The sequence below is a fragment of the Sorghum bicolor genome, chromosome 9, assembly GCF_000003195.3.
Source record: "Sorghum bicolor cultivar BTx623 chromosome 9, Sorghum_bicolor_NCBIv3, whole genome shotgun sequence".
NCBI lineage: Eukaryota > Viridiplantae > Streptophyta > Magnoliopsida > Poales > Poaceae > Sorghum > Sorghum bicolor.
The window spans coordinates 1,116,091-1,129,627 of NC_012878.2; positions in this window are offsets into that span (position 1 = coordinate 1,116,091).

Sequence of the window (13,537 nt, forward strand, 5' to 3'; positions counted from 1 at the left end):
TAACTTTCTAAACGATTTTATATTAGGAACCCCGAACTATATCTAACTAACTAAATCTTTTTAATAGTTTTTTTTTGCGTCTTTCTGCTTTCTCATTTGGAATCAATTATTTTCTTAATTTACTCATACATTCAATTTACATTGATCTCCCGAGAAAAAGACCTGGCGTGTTGAGTCGTGTTATTTTGATTCCCGCCGATTAGAGCGGCAGTAAGAAGTACATCAATCAAATTGAGTTGGGGAAGGTCGCTTAGCTCTGCACGTAGGTTTTTGTTTTTTTATTTAATCCACAACGAATAACTAGGGGCCCTAAAAGAATATTATGATCTTCCAAGTAGATGTTAAAATTTAAGTACGACCCATTTCACCTGTATCTGGTATCACAACTTTTGCTGTTTCAAAATTAATATTCTTAAAATGCTATAGTTGAGTTTTGATGGTCCAGCTGCTTAGCCCGAACATATTTTTTTTTAACAATTCAGGAAGGATCGTATAAATTCATAGTTTAAAAATAATATTTTATTTGCAAAAAAAAGTTCTAGAGCACATTTGTTTTGGTTTTCCATGGTGCAAAGCAAAACCCCCCCCCCCCCAACACTTTGTTTAATATATCCACCTTTTGATCTTCTTTGTTGCTTCTAAGCCCGAGCCTAGGCATGTCACGCTATGGCTAGTCTTGCGTCCTTTGTCTCCCTCTCAATTTTTTTTTTGAGGTTCAACAGCCCCACCTGAAAATCAATTGATTTAGCCCAAAACGGCTCGTAAAAATGGTAGCAAGTACAATAGACGCAACAGTGAAGTTGCAGATGGAGAGGCTAGTTGTTTCTAACTCCTAACTTCTAACTTTACTCCTGTCTAGCCATCGAAAGGATGTTACACCAGCTAGGCACACAGACCTCTTGGAAACATGAAATCTAAACTGCCAGAGTTCAGCTGCAGCCTTGCAATCGATGAGCAGTTGGTCGACTGACACTGTTTCTTGTCTGAAAACATGGGCGTTTCTTGCCTTCCAGATGTGCCAGCAGATTAGGGAGAGGAAAGTAGGCAACTCAGGTATAGGCGATGATGATTGGTTGCTGACCAGATGCATTTTGGAGACGTTCGTCGTCAGCATGGACTGCAGACGCAGCCGAGTCCATACTTCCTTCCCAATTGAGCACCCATGGATGATGTGTTCTGGAGACTCGACCTGAGAGCTGCAGATCTCGCAAATTTTAGAATCAACAACTCTTTTCTTGAGAAGGACTTCCCGGCATTAGATTTTCCTCTTCATTAGGACCCACATGAACATTTTGACTCTGGGGGGTGCCATGCTTTTCCAGATGAACACTGCCTTGGGGTGAGACTCCTGTCCTTTTGCCTTGATCATCCTGTAGAGAGCTGCAGTGTCCAAGCTTTGGTCCGGCTTGAGGAAGGGGGATTGCCTTTTATCTGGTTCATTGAAGAGAACCGTTTGATTCAGCAACTGTTGCACCGAGTGTAACTGAACATTGGCAATCACCGACAACCTGGGCACAAGAACTGACTGTAGTCCCCTGCTAATAGTGTCATAGACTGACAGCGAAGAGTTCGTGCAGTGAGTGATCAGCTCCGGGTATCTATCCGCCATGCATTCGTCTCCCAGCCAGACATCAAACCAGAAGGAGCAATTACGACCATCCCCGAGGACCACGGAAGTGATGGCCTGATATAACGGCAGTAGGTCCTACAACGTCTTCCAATGGTCTCCAAACAGATCACCAGTGAGAGTAACCAAGGATGCACGACCTTGCACCCAAGAAGCCCATGCAGAAGACTGTGGGCAGTGCAACCTATGGATTAGCTTTAGGAGTAAGCAGATGTTTTGGATCCCAAGGTCCCTAATGCCGAGTCCACCCTGCTCTTTTAGATAGCAAACTTTTATCCAAGCCACGAGGCAGGCAGCCGGGGAGGCTCTGCCGTTTTTGTCACCAGACCAAAGGAAGGCTCTACGTTTTTTGTCCATGAGCTCGACCGTTGCCACTGGGACTTGCAGGGAGCTCATTAGGTATACCAGCAGGGAGTCCAATACCGAGTTGACAAGCACTGATCTTCCCATCGGGTTCAGCAGGTCCGCTTGCCAAGAGCTGAGGAACTTGTCTGCTTTTTGGATATACACCGTGAAAGCTGAAATAGGCAACTTGTAGACAGACAGAGGCAAGCCCAGGTAGGATTGAGGGAATTCTCCAACGGTGCATCCTAGAGTCTGAGCGCACTGAACAACAATTGATTCGGTCGTGTGGATTGGCGTCAGTGTGCTCTTGCTGAAGTTGATATGCAGCCCACTTAAATCCGCAAACTGATCAAGAACTTCTTTGACTTTGGAGGCCGCGGTGACCTCGGCTGTGAAGACAACCAGAGTGTCGTCAGCGTATTGCAGCACGGCACAAGGCATACCGTCATCGGTTGGATGTCTGATATCTGTTGCTTGCTTGAACATTCGCTGCAGCGTCTCGGCCACCAAAATAAACAGGTAGGGGGACAGTGGATCTCCTTGACAAAGCCCTCTTTTGCAGGTGATCCAAGGTCCTGGGGTCCCGTTCACTAGCACCGCTGACTTGGAGGAGTTGAGAAGACTCATCATCCACGAAATCCATCTTTGATCAAAACCCCCTGCCAACAGTACTCTCTGGAGACCGACCCAGCTGACAGTATCAAAGGCCTTAGCGAAGTCAAGCTTGAGGACAATTGCAGCCTTTTTTCTTTTGTGACAAGTCTGAACGAGCTCGACTGCATAGATGAAGGTGTCTGAGATGAACCTACCCTTCACAAAACCTGTTTGCTGGATGTCAATGAGGCCTGGAATCTCAGACTGCAGCCTGGTTGTGAGGGTTTTAGAAATGATCTTGAGAGCACAGTTCTGCAGGCAAATTGGCCGAAAGGCGTTGACTTCCACGGCATCAGGTTTCTTTGGCAAGAGTACCATGTGTGATCTGTTGATCCTGTCTAGATCAGCGGTGCCGTTGTAGAAAGCATCTGCAAAGGCTAGAACTGTGTCCTTTACTGAGTTCAAGGCTGCACAGAAGAAAGCTGGGCCAAAGCCATCGGGCCCTGGTGCACTTAGTCTGTTCATTGCAAACACAGACTGCTTGAGCTCGTCAGATGAGAAGGCTGACGAAAGGGCCTCAGATGGCCTAGCAGAGCCCACGTAGAGGGGATCCAGGTCGATTGGTGCAGCGTGGCCAGGCACGCCAATGATAGATTTGAAGAAGGTTGATGGCGCCTCCGTCTTCCCCACGTGACTAGCGATCTCTTGCCCATCCACTCTGATCATTCTGATGTACTTGCGTCGCATTCTGTTGGTTGCGTGCACATGGTGGTATGCAGTGTTTTCGTCGCATGCCTTAATGCGTTTCTGCTTGCTGCGCTGTCACCAGTAAGCTGCTTTGGCCTTGATCTCCAGCTGCAACCGCTCCTAGGCCTTAAGGCGGACCTGAAACTCAGCTGCTGAAAGAAGGCGGGTTTCCTCAAAATAGTCAAAAAGTTGGATGATGAATTGGCAGTTTTGAATAATTTGTGGTGGTGCCCTGTTACACCTCTTCCAAACCTTAGCCGCGGCCCTCGAGGACTTGATGCACGCGACAAGCTGCCCAGCAGCCCAGCAGCGTTTGGACATGTCGGAGCCTGGTGCCAAGCCTGAACAATGGAGGTGAGGAAGCTTTCATTCTTGAGGAGGTGGCTTTCGAGACATGGGATAGATAGCCAACTATTTGAAATTGAGTTAAGTCAACACTTGATCAAAATTACATACTCCCTCCATACTCACAAAAGAAGTCGTTTTGAACAAAGTTTTGGTCAAACATTAGAAATATAAATCATGAATAACTTTTAAATTGTTGAGTTTAGAAATGTGAAAACCATATGAATAAATTTGTCTTGAAAATAATTTTTATAAAAATATACATATACCACTTCTAATAATTTTTTTTATAAAAATAAGGAGTCAAAGTTAGACTTTAGAGACTATATCGCTATCTTAAATGACTTTATTTATGAGTACGGAGAGAGTATAGCACTATTTGATCAAAATTACATGTGGAACTAACACTTGAGTCTTGACAATGCACTTTCTAGCTCGAACCCGGACCACATCTCCTGATTGGCAGATAAGAGCTAGCGAAGACATGAGCTACTTCCTATTTAATTCTCCAACCACATATAAGTATTTTTTTTACAACAGGGCATCACAAAACAAAACAAAACAAAACAAAAAAAGACAAGAAACCGTTGTATGTAGGCAACCGTTGTGCCGATGTCTTTTATTTTCACAGGCTTAGCATGTTTGTTGGGTGTCATGGCTGAGGATCTCCTCCCCTGCTTTTTCTTATTATTTTAGGTTACTTTGGGTTGTCTACTCTTGCTTTGTGTGGTTTGTAACCTATGCTACAAGTGTCCCGTCGCCAGTTTGACTAGTATGTCATCGACACAGACACGTATTGATCTATCGCTATCATTATTGAGAAAGAAACTAAGAAATGTCCCGTCGCCAGTTTGTTACTGTGACTTTCTTGCTGGTGTTTTTCCAACTTAGAATTGGAATTTGCTGGGTAGTTGATGGCGAACCAGCGACCCATGCATGTCTGCACTTATTATGAAAAATAAAAAACTTATTACTCCCTGCTGTCGCATCAATTTCTGACATTTTGTGTAGCATGTTAGTAAATTGTTTTAAATTTGATTTCAAGAGAATTATTGTAAGTTTTAGTCGAAAATTATTTTGTATATACTGAGTTAGATTTTTGAAAATGAAACATGTATATATATCTGTCTAGAAAAATATTTTTACGAAATTATAACTTTTTTAAGCTAAGTTTTTTACATTTCAATAAAAGAATTTTTTTGAAAACTGTAGTTGTGTCTGAAAGATCTTTGATCGGACAGTCTGACATGGAAGTCTGCGGTATGCTGGAGTAGCGTTCCTGCACGGGCAAATTAAACGGTGGAAGACCACACTGCAGATAATTTCTTCCTCACAGTAGCAACAGTGATATACGCCCAAAGTGATTGATACTAACTCTTGATGACTTTTTAATGCACGTGAAGTCGTGTTCTAGAAAAAAAGAACTCTTGGATGACTATTCAGGCAGTCACGTATTCAATGACCAATGTAATTATAATTACTGAAAGCATAAGATGTCCAATTGAATACACAAGCTCCCAAGTATTATATTGCCAGTTAATTTTCCATCAAGCACCGACTGCAAACAGAAGAACCAAATGTCTGCAGTGCCACTATCCTCCTTTCATGGCGCTGCAGCCATGTGCCTCCTGCTCTTTTTCCTCCTAGCACCATCCACCACCATCGCCGCTTCGTCTCTCTCGAGTGTAGCGAAGAAGTTCAATGGCAGCTGCATCACGGCCGAGAAGGAGGCGTTACTATCCTTCAAAGCCGGCATCACCAGTGACCCCAGCGGGCGGCTGAGATCGTGGCGAGGCCAAGACTGCTGCCGGTGGCACGGCGTGAGGTGCAGCACCAGGACAGGCCACATCGTGAAGCTCGACCTGCACAACGATTTCTTCAAAGAGGATGTATCCAGTGAGGACCAAGAAGATTTACTATCTTCAGAGAACCATGTTGTTCGTTGGCTGCGCGGGAAGATAAGCTCATCTCTTCTTCAACTACGCCGTCTTAAGCATCTTGATCTTAGCGGAAATATGCTTGGAGGCGATATGGCGCCTATACCGGAATTTATGGGCTCTCTTAAGAGTTTGACACATCTCAACCTCTCAAACATGAAGTTCTTCGGTCGCGTACCTCCTCAGCTAGGCAACCTCACAAGACTGGTATACCTCGACATTCACACCGATTACTTTCATTTCTTTGCATATTCACCGGATGTCTCATGGTTAGAAAACCTTCATTCACTAGAGCATCTTGACATGGGATATGTGAACCTGAGTGCGGCGGTTAATTGGATTCATTCAGTCAACACCCTCCCAAATTTGAGAGTACTGCACCTCAGCTTTTGTGGACTTAGTAGCTCCATCCCATCACTTCAACACCATAACCTTACGGTTCTTGAGAGACTTGACCTCTCCCTTAATCCTTTTAACACTCCCGTTGCACCCAATTGGTACTGGGATGTCACTAGCCTCAAGAGTCTAAGCATAGGTGCTTGTGAATTGTCTGGCCCCTTTCCAGATGAGCTAGGGAACTTGACCATGTTAGAGACCCTTGAAATGGGTAACAAAAACATCAACGGGATGATACCATCAACACTAAAAAACATGTGCAACTTGCGGATGATAGACCTCATTGGTGTCAACGTCGGTGGGGATATAACAGATCTAATAGAGAGGCTACCAAATTGTTCATGGAATACTTTGCAAGAGCTACTGTTGGAGGAGACAAACATCACCGGAACAACACTAAAATCACTACTCAACCTCACTGCCTTAAGCATACTTGGCATCGGCTACAACGACTTAAGAGGTTCTGTGCCTGTGGAAATTGGAACATTAAAAAATCTGACCAAGTTGTACGTTGCCTCTAGTAGCTTGAGCGGTGTGATATCAGAAGATCATTTCTCTAGTTTGACAAATTTGAAGGAAATTTACCTATCTCAGACATATCTACAAGTCATTGTGGGTTCACATTGGGAACCCCCATTCAACTTGCACAAGGCATATTTTTCATCTGTTCATTTGGGTCCCCAAGTTCCTAATTGGCTTCGATGGCAATCGAGCATTTCAGAGCTTGACATTTCAGACACAGGTCTCACTGGTAGGATTCCAAATTGGTTTTGGACTACATTTTCTAATGCCAGGCACTTGGACCTCTCTTATAACCAAATTAGTGGTGGATTACCACATAATTTGGAATTCATGTCAGTGAAAGCCCTTCAACTCCAATCAAATAATTTAACTGGTTCAGTACCACGGTTACCAAGAAGCATTGTTACATTTGACTTGTCCAATAATTCTTTAAGTGGAGAACTACCATCAAATTTTGGAGGTCCAAATTTACGGGTTGCAGTTCTATTTTCCAATCGTATAACCGGGATCATTCCAGACTCAATTTGTCAATGGCCTCAACTCCAGATCTTAGATCTTTCAAACAACCTACTTACAAGAGGACTACCTGATTGTGGAAGAGAAAAGTTGAAACAACATTATGCATCTATCAACAACTCTTCCAGGATCAATTCTGCAATTCCTTACGGTTTCAAAATCCACACCCTGCTTCTAAAGAACAACAACCTTTCAGGTGGATTTCCTGTTTTCTTGAAACAAGGCAAAAAACTTAAGTTCCTCGATCTAACTCAAAACAGATTTAGTGGGAAGTTACCTGCATGGATAAGTGAGAACATGCCTACATTGGTAATTCTACGTTTAAGATCTAACAACTTCTCTGGTCAAATTCCAATTGAAACTATGCAGCTTTTCTCTCTTCATATTCTTGATCTAGCAAATAACACTTTTTCTGGGGTTATACCACAGTCCCTTAAGAACTTGAAAGCTCTGACTACCACTGTTGTGGGTTCCGATGGAATTGATTATCCTTTCACAGAAGAATATCAGTTTGATGATATAGTATATGATACCGATATGCTAAATGACGATAGCTTTTCATTGGTAATTAAAGGGCAAGTGCTTGACTATACAGGGAATGCCTTACTTGTGACGAGCATTGACCTATCTTGCAATAGATTAGCCGGGTCAATCCCAAAAGAAATAGCTTCACTTCTTGGCCTAGTAAATCTGAATTTATCATGGAACTTCTTGAGTGGAAATATCCCAGATATGATCGGCAATCTGCAAGCTTTGGAGGCTCTTGACTTGTCCAACAACCAACTTTATGGTGAAATTCCTTGGTGCTTGTCAAATTTGACTTCTCTGAGCTATATGAATGTTTCCTACAATAACCTATCAGGCAGAATACCCTCAGGAAATCAACTAGACATTCTCAGGGCAGATGATCCTGCTTCGATTTACATTGGCAATCCAGGTCTTTGTGGGCATCCACTTCCAAAACTTTGTCCTGGAGATGAACCAACACAAGATTGCAGTAGCTGCCATGAAGATGACAACACTCAAATGGATTTTCATCTGGGTTTAACCGTTGGATTCATTGTAGGCGTTTGGATAATATTTTGTAGCCTTTTATTTAAGAAGGCTTGGAGGTACACCTACTTTAGCCTATTTGACAAAGTGTATGACAAGGTGTGGAAGAAATAATAGCACTATACAATGATATATGTGAAAATAATGCCCCATTATGGGTTAGTACATTTTATTGTGTAGCTTTGAATCAATGTAATGGATTGTACAAGAAAATATGAAAAATGTGTGATATTGTTGTACTGTTATGTAAGATGCTACTGGTCTTCAAAGTTTGTGCCGAGCCCCTTGTGATATGCAAATCCAAAACTAGTTAGGTGGCAGCAGTAGTGTTTTTTTAGGAAATGTGACGGCAGAAATGTTCCAATAATAATTCTCAACTCTAGAATAAATTAACGATCAATAAAAAATTTGAGAGTTACCAGGGGCCCAGCCGTGGCTGCCATGTCCTCTCTCTAGCGCCAGGCCGACTGTAGCACCCTGCCACCACTGCCCCCTCCCTTTCTCTCTCTAGGGGCAGCCACATGTGTTGGCGATAAATTGGGGTCAAATTTAATGTAAGTTCGATTCCAACATATTTGGATCGATTCAAAGATAACCACATCCAAACAAGGTCTAATTAAGAGGAAGTTTACGGATTGTATTTCATATATGTTTTGAATGTAGCCTGTTCGTTTGTTATAGCTGAAAGTACTGTTACTGATTTGTGGTGAAAAAAAAAACACTGCTGAATAACTAGCAGCGGATAAACTCAAGCGAACAGAACGGGTAACACAAAAAGTCGTTTGGATGCAGGAAAATAGAGTTACTAGACCGATCGGCATAAAAATAGAATGGAAAATTAATTTGCATGTCAGGTGAAGGAGGACACACATAGATAAGCAACACAGTATAACACTTTGATGCCGCCAGATGAGAGAGGGCTAATGTGAGTTGGTCATCGAAGAGATTCTAGGATTGACAGCAACAACGCCAAGAGATGTGGCCAAGGGAGAAAGCGGGAGGAGATGTGAGGAATTAGATTGTGCGTGTTAGGCTTAAACCAAAGCAGCTTAGAGCATCTCCAACAGTTGGCCATTTGGGTTATGCATTCTAGTAAAAACCATAAAAATTGCTCTCCAACAGTTGGCCATTTGGGTTATGCATTCTAGGAATTTGTCAAAAACCATAAAAATTGCTCTCCAACAGTTGGCCATTTGACTTATGCATTTTGCCAAACTTGGCATTTGATGGACCAAACTAGGCATTTTTGCATAGGCTCTTTGGTTTGGCAAATTTAGAATCCCGGGAATCCAGGACTTCTTGTCCACGCTCGGTCGCCTCCTTCCCCCTCCCGGCCGCGACTCTTTTTTTTCCCCGCCCGCGCGTGATTATTTCCTTTTCTTCGCGTCCTTTTCATCGCACCGCCTCCCGTCGCCGCCTCCCAGAGACGACGGTACGACGAGACGACGGGGCGATGCGCCTTCGGCCGAGACGACGGTACGACGAGACAACAGGGCGAGACGACGGGGCGAGACGACGGAGCGCCGCCGCGATGTACACCGGCGATCGATGGCAATCTCCGATGAAATCCTCGATGGAATTGGCGGCAGAATTTCCCGCGCGCGCGAAGGACAGGAATCGCGGCAAGAGCGCGGAAAAAAAAAGAATATCCCGGTGGGTCCACAATTTAGGAGAATGGCAACTAAAAAAATGGCCAACTGTTGGAGATCTCCTCTTTTTCCCTTTGGCAAATGGTTCTTAGACTTGGCATTTTCCAACAAATGGCAAAGTACAAATGGCCAACTGTTGGAGATGCTAAACTCAATAATTAACTGCGGCGAGGCTACAACCCAACGAGAAAGAGGAAATGGGTTTTTCAGGGGTCCAGCTTTTCAGGGGTCCAGCAGCTTCAGGATGTAGAGGCCTGCAGGTGATGAAGAAAATGAGCACAGGTGGTTGAGTTGAACTCGAACCCAACGAGAAGGAGAAACAGGATTCCGGCCGAGATCAACCTAATTATTACCTCGGTCGCATCGTCGTCGGCGACGAGCGAGAGGCCTCCCCTAATCGGGTTGTGAGCGGCGGTCGATGGTCACTGCTCACTTCTCACGCCCAGCCCATGGAGATGAACGGAACGGAGAGAGGAGAGTGAATGTGCACACCGCACTTGCCATGGAAAAACAAGATTGTCCGATCAGATGCAAAGCGGAAGCAGATTGCGACCGAGGAGGTGACGAGACGATGCTTGCTTTGTGAGTTGGATGCTGGGTGGTGGACTGGATGAGTTTAATCTGTTCTTGATGAGTATGTAGTCTAATTTGTTCTTGGGTATTTCTTTGCTGGTGTCTGGTGGGCCGCCACTAAGCTGTTGCCTCTAACTTCATGATCGACGTGCGTCCTCACCAATTACCATGTAGGCATAGCATAGAGACAAAGTCGCACCCACGCTGCACGCCCCGCGCCGCTAGAAGCTCAGGACACTGGGAACCAGCAGTGCCGCCACTACGTCATGCCTGGTCAGCTAGGGTTAGAGATTTAGGAATGAGGATTATGGAATTGTCTTCCACTCATGTCTTGTTCACTCACACGAAAAGAACACTTTGTTATACATATTGTCATGTGCATATTTCGATTTATCTTGGAAAAGAGTTTGGAAATAAGATATGATTTGTATTAGTATTTGGTGGGCATGACTTAGGCCTTGTTTAGTTTAGATTTCCTGTCATATCGAATCTTGCGGCACACGCATGAAGCATTAAATATAGACAAAACCAAAAACTAATTACACAGTTTGTCTGTAAATCGGCGAGACAAATCTTTTGATCCTAGTTAGTCTATGATTGGACAATATTTGTCAGAAACAAACGAAAGTACTACAGTAGCGAAATCCAAAATATTTTCACACCTAAACAAGGCCTTAATATGTATTTGGTCTGGAGATAAATAATTAGGTTTTCTTTCGTAGAAACAACAAAATAGAATAATTTTGGTAATCGAGCTAACATAGAACCTATTGAAAAAAAGAATAAAAGGATAGACCAAAAAGAATGAGAGAAAAAATTTATTTGCTAAATATAGAAATGCTAAGATAATATATATATATATATATATATATATATATATATATATATATATATTTATATTTAGTGTAAAAAAAATGGGTATTCCTATGAATAGCAGAAATACCCACGGTATCCGACTAAACCAAAAACCACGGCAGTCGACGTTGATGGGAATTTTTTTTTTCACGATCGGGTATTCAAGCCGTTTTTCATTAAAAAGAATGGCTAAAGAAAGACCAAAATAAAGTTCTCAAATTACACAACATTGACACGTTCCGACTGTTCCACACAATGGCAAGATGCTAGCGTGCATGACCACTATACGGCAGTAGAAATTACGACCGTGTGTGCACATATGGCAAAGCGTTTGGACCGCTTGGCCTACTTGACGTTCGTCGCCAGCCAACGACGCCTGAGCCTCCCATGGAAGAGCACCTGCATGGCTTCCCACATTGAAGGGGACAAAGGCGGGGCGAAGGTTTGCTGAAACATTTCGAAAGACGTCTCATCAGGCTTCTCCGTCTCAACCTTAAGCCCGAGCTTTTTCATGAGCACTTTCCTTATCTAGGCGTCCGGCTTCGGCTCTCTGTACTTACTTTTAGCAGCCAGACGGGCACTTTGTTTGGCGACGAAAGTCATCATCATCAGCATTCTTGGGATCCTTGGTGATGGCCTAGGCGGTGAGACAATAAATGGCTGCTTGAGCGGCCGTTTGAAGGGTCTCAATGAAGGACTGCACAACGCTTGCAGAGCCATTAGCCCCAAAAGTATCCAAAGCCACCACACATCCACATGCGGCGACTCATAAGTACGATGATTTGTGGGCATCGTCCTCCGAAGAAGCAGTAGCAACACGCATAGGAGACACAGGCCCCAGTGCAGGGGCGGCAGCTGCCTAGGTGACAGGGAGTGAGACGGAGAGCTCTACCTTCATTGGATCATCCACAAAACGTTGGCAACCAAAGATGCCTCAGCCTCCTTGAAGTCCGCCACCTGAGAAGTCGGGCACTCGGACGCTTGTGGTCCCGCTGACCGACCGGCTTACAATGAGCAAGGCAACACGCTCCTCTAGCATTGGGTCGACCGTGTGGGAAGTCCCGCACACGCGCAAATCGCCACTGCCTGCAAGTCTGGCTCGGGAAAGCGGTGTGCCACGTCAGAAGTAGCGGCGTTGTCGGTAGACACGTCCAGACGCTTGCGCCTTTTCTCATGCCTCCGACGTCTGTGTAGACGTGCGACCGCAGCTCCTGATTCCACTTGCAACATCTCGCTAGGGGGCGACACATGCGATCCACGCAGCGACGGGGATGCGTCGAAGGTAAGACGCTCGTGAACATAGCATTGATTAGCATGCTGGTCAGGGCTGACCAAGAGGCAACTTTGTGGTCTCACACAAGGCACCGGAAGTAATGGCCACGAAAGCACGGCATGGTTGCGGGCACAGTTATTTGAACCGGACCGACCGGCGGTCGGACCGGTAAAAGACCGAACCAGAGCCTTAGCCGGTCCGGTCCACCTTAAAAGATCGGTAAGCAATTGAACCGGAATTAAACCGGCGGTTTTTTGTCGAAAACCGGCCGGTCTGAAGAGAAATGATGGAAATTTGTGTAAAAATGGGGCGGCAAGGGATTCGAACCGTGCTCTGCGGGGTTAGGAAGCAAGTTCTCCACCACTGAGCTATGAACACGGTTGTGTTTTTGTATCATTCTTTACTCTATTTGAACCGGGTTGAACCGATGGTTCAACCGGTCGGACCAATCAAACCGTGAACCGAAGCCTTGAGCGGTTCGATGTCCGGTCCGGTCCTAATAACTATGGTTGCGGGCCTTCTTCGTTGTTGCCTGAGCAACTTCACATGGGCTGGACGACCTCCGCAACTCGGGCTGGCCACGCTGCAAGATCTCCGTGCACATTCTGCAGTATGACGCGGCGATGGTGGGAGCCGCGGCCTCGCTCGGCAACGGCATGAGGCACGGTTGGTGGTGGCTTCATGCAGCATGGCGAAGATGCACCACCCCATTGGCGGACGCAAGGGGGGGGGGGGGGCTGGGGTGGCTGCAGCCCCCCTCTTGGACTCAAAATTTTTTTAACAGGTTTTCTTTTTTTTTTAAGAAAAGACTCCATATATTTAGTATTTTTCTATGCTTATTCTATGAATCTTTGCCTTTGAGCACTTTGAATCATATTGAATTATCAATTTTAGCTATATCTATTAGTGTACTGAATTGAGCAAGAAAAAAAATAACCTATGTTATTTAGTCCCCCTCGTGGTCCACTGCACCACCCCCACCACACTCAACCTCGGAGCAAAAAGACCCACCGGAAGGTAGATCGGGGAGAGGGCTCGTGCCCTGCGCTGATAAGTTTTTTCACTAGAGAGCTTCTGAAAAAGGAAAAACCACCGTTGATGGGAA